Source organism: Schistocerca americana, unplaced genomic scaffold (genome assembly GCF_021461395.2).
Source record: "Schistocerca americana isolate TAMUIC-IGC-003095 unplaced genomic scaffold, iqSchAmer2.1 HiC_scaffold_544, whole genome shotgun sequence".
NCBI classification, from domain to species: domain Eukaryota; kingdom Metazoa; phylum Arthropoda; class Insecta; order Orthoptera; family Acrididae; genus Schistocerca; species Schistocerca americana.
The window spans coordinates 15,001-22,500 of record NW_025726285.1 but is presented as its reverse complement, the minus strand read 5'-3'; the positions used below and the strand labels follow the sequence as shown (position 1 = coordinate 22,500).

The 7,500-nt window shown below is 55.0% G+C and overlaps 3 non-coding genes across 3 annotated transcripts in view; all 3 read left to right on the top strand.

Annotated features, from left to right (window-relative positions):
• Positions 1-3,634: 3,634 nt before the first annotated feature.
• On the top strand, positions 3,635-5,544 carry LOC124586194. Its single transcript, XR_006975103.1, has one exon. It is a non-coding gene; the product is annotated as a small subunit ribosomal RNA (ribosomal RNA).
• A 351-nt stretch (positions 5,545-5,895) lies between these two features.
• On the top strand, positions 5,896-6,050 carry LOC124586197. The gene has a single exon (XR_006975106.1). It is a non-coding gene; the product is annotated as a 5.8S ribosomal RNA (ribosomal RNA).
• A 188-nt stretch (positions 6,051-6,238) lies between these two features.
• Positions 6,239-7,500, top strand: part of LOC124586201 — a 4,178-nt gene continuing 2,916 nt past the window's right edge. The window contains exon 1 of the ribosomal RNA XR_006975109.1: positions 6,239-7,500. This exon is cut by the window's right edge and continues 2,916 nt beyond it. This is a non-coding gene — a ribosomal RNA (large subunit ribosomal RNA).

Sequence of the window (7,500 nt, the reverse complement as noted above, 5' to 3'; positions counted from 1 at the left end):
CTAACCTATGTCGTACCGTAACCTAACCTATGTCGTACCGTAACCTAACCTATGTCGTACCGTAACCTAACCTATGTCGTACCGTAACCTAACCTATGTCGTACCGTAACCTAACCTATGTCGTACCGTAACCTAACCTATGTCGTACCGTAACCTAACCTATGTCGTACCGTAACCTAACCTATGTCGTACCGTAACCTAACCTATGTCGTACCTTAACCTAACCTATGTCGTACCTTAACCTAACCTATGTCGTACCTTAACCTAACCTATGTCGTACCTTAACCTAACCTATGTCGTACCTTAACCTAACCTATGTCGTACCTTAACCTAACCTATGTCGTACCTTAACCTAACCTATGTCGTACCTTAACCTAACCTATGTCGTACCTTAACCTAACCTATGTCGTACCTTAACCTAACCTATGTCGTACCTTAACCTAACCTATGTCGTACCTTAACCTAACCTATGTCGTACCTTAACCTAACCTATGTCGTACCTTAACCTAACCTATGTCGTACCTTAACCTAACCTATGTCGTACCTTAACCTAACCTATGTCGTACCTTAACCTAACCTATGTCGTACCTTAACCTAACCTATGTCGTACCTTAACCTAACCTATGTCGTACCTTAACCTAACCTATGTCGTACCTTAACCTAACCTATGTCGTACCTTAACCTAACCTATGTCGTACCTTAACCTAACCTATGTCGTACCTTAACCTAACCTATGTCGTACCTTAACCTAACCTATGTCGTACCTTAACCTAACCTATGTCGTACCTTAACCTAACCTATGTCGTACCTTAACCTAACCTATGTCGTACCTTAACCTAACCTGTATTGCGCCTTAACCTAACCTGTATTGCGCCTTAACCTAACCTGTATTGCGCCTTAACGTAACCTGTATTGCGCCTTAACGTAACCTGTATTGCGCCTTAACGTAACCTGTATTGCGCCTTAACGTAACCTGTATTGCGCCTTAACGTAACCTGTATTGCGCCTTAACGTAACCTGTATTGCGCCTTAACGTAACCTGTATTGCGCCTTAACGTAACCTGTATTGCGCCTTAACGTAACCTGTATTGCGCCTTAACGTAACCTGTATTGCGCCTTAACGTAACCTGTATTGCGCCTTAACGTAACCTGTATTGCGCCTTAACGTAACCTGTATTGCGCCTTAACGTAACCTGTATTGCGCCTTAACGTAACCTGTATTGCGCCTTAACGTAACCTGTATTGCGCCTTAACGTAACCTGTATTGCGCCTTAACGTAACCTGTATTGCGCCTTAACGTAACCTGTATTGCGCCTTAACGTAACCTGCATTGCGCCTTAACGTAACCTGCATTGCGCCTTAACGTAACCTGTATTGCGCCTTAACGTAACCTGTATTGCGCCTTAACGTAACCTGTATTGCGCCTTAACGTAACCTGTATTGCGCCTTAACGTAACCTGTATTGCGCCTTAACGTAACCTGTATTGCGCCTTAACGTAACCTGTATTGCGCCTTAACGTAACCGATATTGCGCCTTAACGTAACCTATATTGCGCCGTAACGTAACCTATATTGCGCCGTAACGTAACCCACATTGCCCCTTAACGTAACCCACATTGCCCCTTAACGTAACCCACATTGCCCCTTAACGTAACCCAACACACGTTGGGCCTTAACCCAACACACGTTGGGCCTTAACCCAACACACGTTGGGCCTTAACCCAACACACGTTGGGCCTTAACCCAACACACGTTGGGCCTTAACCCAACACACGTTGGGCCTTAACCCAACACACGTTGGGCCTTAACCCAACACACGTTGGGCCTTAACCCAACACACGTTGGGCCTTAACCCAACACACGTTGGGCCTTAACCCAACACACGTTGGGCCTTAACCCAACACACGTTGGGCCTTAACCTGCTCTGTAATTGTCATACGACGCGTTAAATTAGTGTAGTGTTGCCTAACTGCAACCCCCGCAATATAGTTTGCTACTCGCACTGCCCGGTCCCCAGTGTATCGCTTCATGTTAAACACCTTGCAGCTATACACTGTAATGTGGATGGCAGCAGGACGTACATGCTCAATGCCCTTTGCAGTTGTTCATTGGCATTTGCAGTTGTTCATTGGCATTCGCATGTGCGAAGCACTTAGCCTACGCTGTGGTACGGCCTGTGTCAACTGTCCGCTGATGTTGTACGTCCAAATCACACACTGTACTGCACATTGGTCCTCATGTACTGAATGATACATCGTGGTACATGTGACCGTACAACGACTGCGCCAACAACGGCGAACCATGCGGTCCAAATGTTGTGCACTCAGCTACGTGTCGTCTCCCTATAAGAGCTGGATTGCAGTGTGGTATGCCCTGGATGGCGATCAGCATGAGCCGTCTGTTGATGTAGTGGCGCGTGTTGTCAGACGTAGTCGTCTCTTCTCACACACCGTGATAGCATGGTGCACTGCGTTCCACATCTGCGACATGCGACAGAGGCCGGTTGACAGTCGTTCGCGCAATGGACATCGCATACGTACGGGGGCCACCTTCCACGTGTTCGCGAAGCGTGCACATGTTGTTGCGTGTATGTGGGCAGACATAGTGTGTCGTGACACCTGACACAGGCATGCAACAATCGTTGAATTTGCAAATGGCGATGGACGCCTACGTTTGCTGGTGACGTTATGCAAATGAACAACTGGTAAACCGTTGTGGTGCGGTTGTTCTCGCTAGAGGTGAATCAGTGATGGCGACGATCGGTTGAGCTACCAACCGGTTGTTCCAGCGATACCCACCATGCCCACGAACGTGAATGGCATCTGGGCGTGAAGCGATACGCGGCGGTGGCTGGGTGGGACCGTCCCCGGCCGGTGAGGGGGGGCCTCCCGGCGTGCTGGCCGCGCGGTGCGTGGGCGCACGCGCTACAGCCGGCTGGTGGGGGCGGCCAGTGGCAGGCGCGCCGGCCGACGGAGGCGGCAGGCGGCGCAGCTGCGCGCCGGCGCACCCTGCACGCGGCGCCGTGCGGCCAAAGTAGGTCCTCGCGGGCCCGGTGCGAAGCGCGGTGGACATCTGCAGTGTGCTGGTCCGATTGAGGACTGTGTGCGCTGAGGATGCGCCGCCGCCCGGCGCTCGGCGCCGCGACGCCGTCTGCTGCTCGGTCGCCTCTGCGGTTCTCGCAGGTGGTTTGTATCGCAGCTGTGCGGACGTGTTGGCGCGTGCGCTGTGCTGGGAGAGTTCGCTTCGGCACCCAAGTGGGGCTTTTGTCCTTCTGTGGCGCTGGCGTTGGAGCTGCCGGTCACCGTAGGTGGCGCGTGTTGTCTCCCGCCGGCAATGCCACGACAGCACGCTCCCGGGCCTCTGTCGGCAGCGGCAAGCTCAGTTGGGAGCACGGGTGGTCGCACCTAAAGCGTCTACTCGCCAAACTCCGGGCGATTGCGCCTCTCTCGAACCCGACCAAGTACTTAGGACGGCGCTGCGCGCCGCCGGGACCTGAGAGGGTTTCGAGGTGTATTGTGCAGGGGAGCTCAGCCTCCTCCTGTTTGCAGAATAATTGAGCGGACGCTTGCGTGTTCGCGCGGGCCCCCGGGACACACTCCCGGGCGGCCGGCTGCTCAGCTCTAGTTGACGCAGCTCCCTGGTTGATCCTGCCAGTAGTCATATGCTTGTCTCAAAGATTAAGCCATGCATGTCTCAGTACAAGCCGCATTAAGGTGAAACCGCGAATGGCTCATTAAATCAGTTATGGTTCCTTAGATCGTACCCACGTTACTTGGATAACTGTGGTAATTCTAGAGCTAATACATGCAAACAGAGTCCCGACCAGAGATGGAAGGGACGCTTTTATTAGATCAAAACCAATCGGTCGGCTCGTCCGGTCCGTTTGCCTTGGTGACTCTGAATAACTTTGGGCTGATCGCACGGTCCTCGTACCGGCGACGCATCTTTCGAATGTCTGCCTTATCAACTGTCGATGGTAGGTTCTGCGCCTACCATGGTTGTAACGGGTAACGGGGAATCAGGGTTCGATTCCGGAGAGGGAGCCTGAGAAACGGCTACCACATCCAAGGAAGGCAGCAGGCGCGCAAATTACCCACTCCCGGCACGGGGAGGTAGTGACGAAAAATAACGATACGGGACTCATCCGAGGCCCCGTAATCGGAATGAGTACACTTTAAATCCTTTAACGAGTATCTATTGGAGGGCAAGTCTGGTGCCAGCAGCCGCGGTAATTCCAGCTCCAATAGCGTATATTAAAGTTGTTGCGGTTAAAAAGCTCGTAGTTGGATTTGTGTCCCACGCTGTTGGTTCACCGCCCGTCGGTGTTTAACTGGCATGTATCGTGGGACGTCCTGCCGGTGGGGCGAGCCGAAGGCGTGCGACGCGCCTCGTGCGTGCTCGTGCGTCCCGAGGCGGACCCCGTTGCAATCCTACCAGGGTGCTCTTGAGTGAGTGTCTCGGTGGGCCGGCACGTTTACTTTGAACAAATTAGAGTGCTTAAAGCAGGCAAGCCCGCCTGAATACTGTGTGCATGGAATAATGGAATAGGACCTCGGTTCTATTTTGTTGGTTTTCGGAACCCGAGGTAATGATTAATAGGGACAGGCGGGGGCATTCGTATTGCGACGTTAGAGGTGAAATTCTTGGATCGTCGCAAGACGAACAGAAGCGAAAGCATTTGCCAAGTATGTTTTCATTAATCAAGAACGAAAGTTAGAGGTTCGAAGGCGATCAGATACCGCCCTAGTTCTAACCATAAACGATGCCAGCCAGCGATCCGCCGCAGTTCCTCCGATGACTCGGCGGGCAGCCTCCGGGAAACCAAAGCTTTTGGGTTCCGGGGGAAGTATGGTTGCAAAGCTGAAACTTAAAGGAATTGACGGAAGGGCACCACCAGGAGTGGAGCCTGCGGCTTAATTTGACTCAACACGGGAAACCTCACCAGGCCCGGACACCGGAAGGATTGACAGATTGATAGCTCTTTCTTGATTCGGTGGGTGGTGGTGCATGGCCGTTCTTAGTTGGTGGAGCGATTTGTCTGGTTAATTCCGATAACGAACGAGACTCTAGCCTGCTAACTAGTCGCGTGACATCCTTCGTGCTGTCAGCGATTACTTTTCTTCTTAGAGGGACAGGCGGCTTCTAGCCGCACGAGATTGAGCAATAACAGGTCTGTGATGCCCTTAGATGTTCTGGGCCGCACGCGCGCTACACTGAAGGAATCAGCGTGTCTTCCTAGGCCGAAAGGTCGGGGTAACCCGCTGAACCTCCTTCGTGCTAGGGATTGGGGCTTGCAATTGTTCCCCATGAACGAGGAATTCCCAGTAAGCGCGAGTCATAAGCTCGCGTTGATTACGTCCCTGCCCTTTGTACACACCGCCCGTCGCTACTACCGATTGAATGATTTAGTGAGGTCTTCGGACTGGTACGCGGCATTGACTCTGTCGTTGCCGATGCTACCGGAAAGATGACCAAACTTGATCATTTAGAGGAAGTAAAAGTCGTAACAAGGTTTCCGTAGGTGAACCTGCGGAAGGATCATTACCGACTAGACTGCATGTCGTTCGATGTGCGTGTCGTGTCGCGCAACACGCTACCTGTACGGCTCGCAGTAGCCGTGCGCCGCGTGCGGAACCACGCGTGCTTCTCAAAACTAACGCCAATGTTGTGTGGTACGAGCGCTGAAGCGCTGGAGCGGCTGGCCTGCGGCACCTGGCGCCTGGCGCCGGTTTTGAATGACTTTCGCCCGACTGCCTGTCCGCTCCGGTGTGGAGCCGTACGACGCCCATCGGCCGTGAGGCCGTTGGACACAGAACGCTTGAACAGGGGCCGCCACACGCCTACGTCCCGCCTATGCAACTGTCTTGAAAGAGACAGTGGAAACTAAGAAAAGATCACCCAGGACGGTGGATCACTCGGCTCGTGGGTCGATGAAGAACGCAGCAAATTGCGCGTCGACATGTGAACTGCAGGACACATGAACATCGACGTTTCGAACGCACATTGCGGTCCATGGATTCCGTTCCCGGGCCACGTCTGGCTGAGGGTCGGCTACGTATACTGAAGCGCGCGGCGTTTGCCCCGCTTCGCAGACCTGGGAGCGTCGCGGCCGCCTGTGGGGCCGGCCGCGCCTCCTGAAACGTGCGATGCGCGCCCGTCGCCTGGCGGTTCGCATACCGGTACTTACTCGGTAGCGTGCACAGCCGGCTGGCGGTGTGGCGTGCGACACCTCGTACAACGACCTCAGAGCAGGCGAGACTACCCGCTGAATTTAAGCATATTACTAAGCGGAGGAAAAGAAACTAACAAGGATTCCCCCAGTAGCGGCGAGCGAACAGGGAAGAGTCCAGCACCGAACCCCGCAGGCTGCCGCCTGTCGTGGCATGTGGTGTTTGGGAGGGTCCACTACCCCGACGCCTCGCGCCGAGCCCAAGTCCAACTTGAATGAGGCCACGGCCCGTAGAGGGTGCCAGGCCCGTAGCGGCCGGTGCGAGCGTCAGCGGGACCTCTCCTTCGAGTCGGGTTGCTTGAGAGTGCAGCTCCAAGTGGGTGGTAAACTCCATCTGAGACTAAATATGACCACGAGACCGATAGCGAACAAGTACCGTGAGGGAAAGTTGAAGAGAACTTTGAAGAGAGAGTTCAAAAGTACGTGAAACCGTTCTGGGGTAAACGTGAGAAGTCCGAAAGGTCGAACGGGTGAGATTCACGCCCATCCGGCCACAGGCCTCCGCCCTCGGCAGATGGGGCCGGCCGCCCGCGCGGAGCAATCCGCGGCGGGGTCGTGTCCGGTTGCCTTTCCACTCGCCGCGGGGTGGGGCCGTTCCGGTGTGCGGTGGGCCGCACTTCTCCCCTAGTAGGACGTCGCGACCCGCTGGGTGCCGGCCTACGGCCCGGGTGCGCAGCCTGTCCTTCCGCGGGCCTCGGTTCGCGTCTGTTGGGCAGAGCCCCGGTGTCCTGGCTGGCTGCCCGGCGGTATATCTGGAGGAGTCGATTCGCCCCTTTGGGCGCTCGGGCTCCCGGCAAGCGCGCGCGGTTCTTCCCGGATGACGGACCTACCTGGCCCGGCCCCGGACCCGCGCCGCTGTTGGCTCGGGATGCTCTCGGGCGGAATAATCGCTCCCGTCAGCGGCGCTTCAGCTTTGGACAATTTCACGACCCGTCTTGAAACACGGACCAAGGAGTCTAACATGTGCGCGAGTCATTGGGCTGTACGAAACCTAAAGGCGTAATGAAAGTGAAGGTCTCGCCTTGCGCGGGCCGAGGGAGGATGGGGCTTCCCCGCCCTTCACGGGGCGGCGGCCTCCGCACTCCCGGGGCGTCTCGTCCTCATTGCGAGGTGAGGCGCACCTAGAGCGTACACGTTGGGACCCGAAAGATGGTGAACTATGCCTGGCCAGGACGAAGTCAGGGGAAACCCTGATGGAGGTCCGTAGCGATTCTGACGTGCAAATCGATCGTCGGAGCTGGGTATAGGGGCGAAAGACTAATCGAACCATC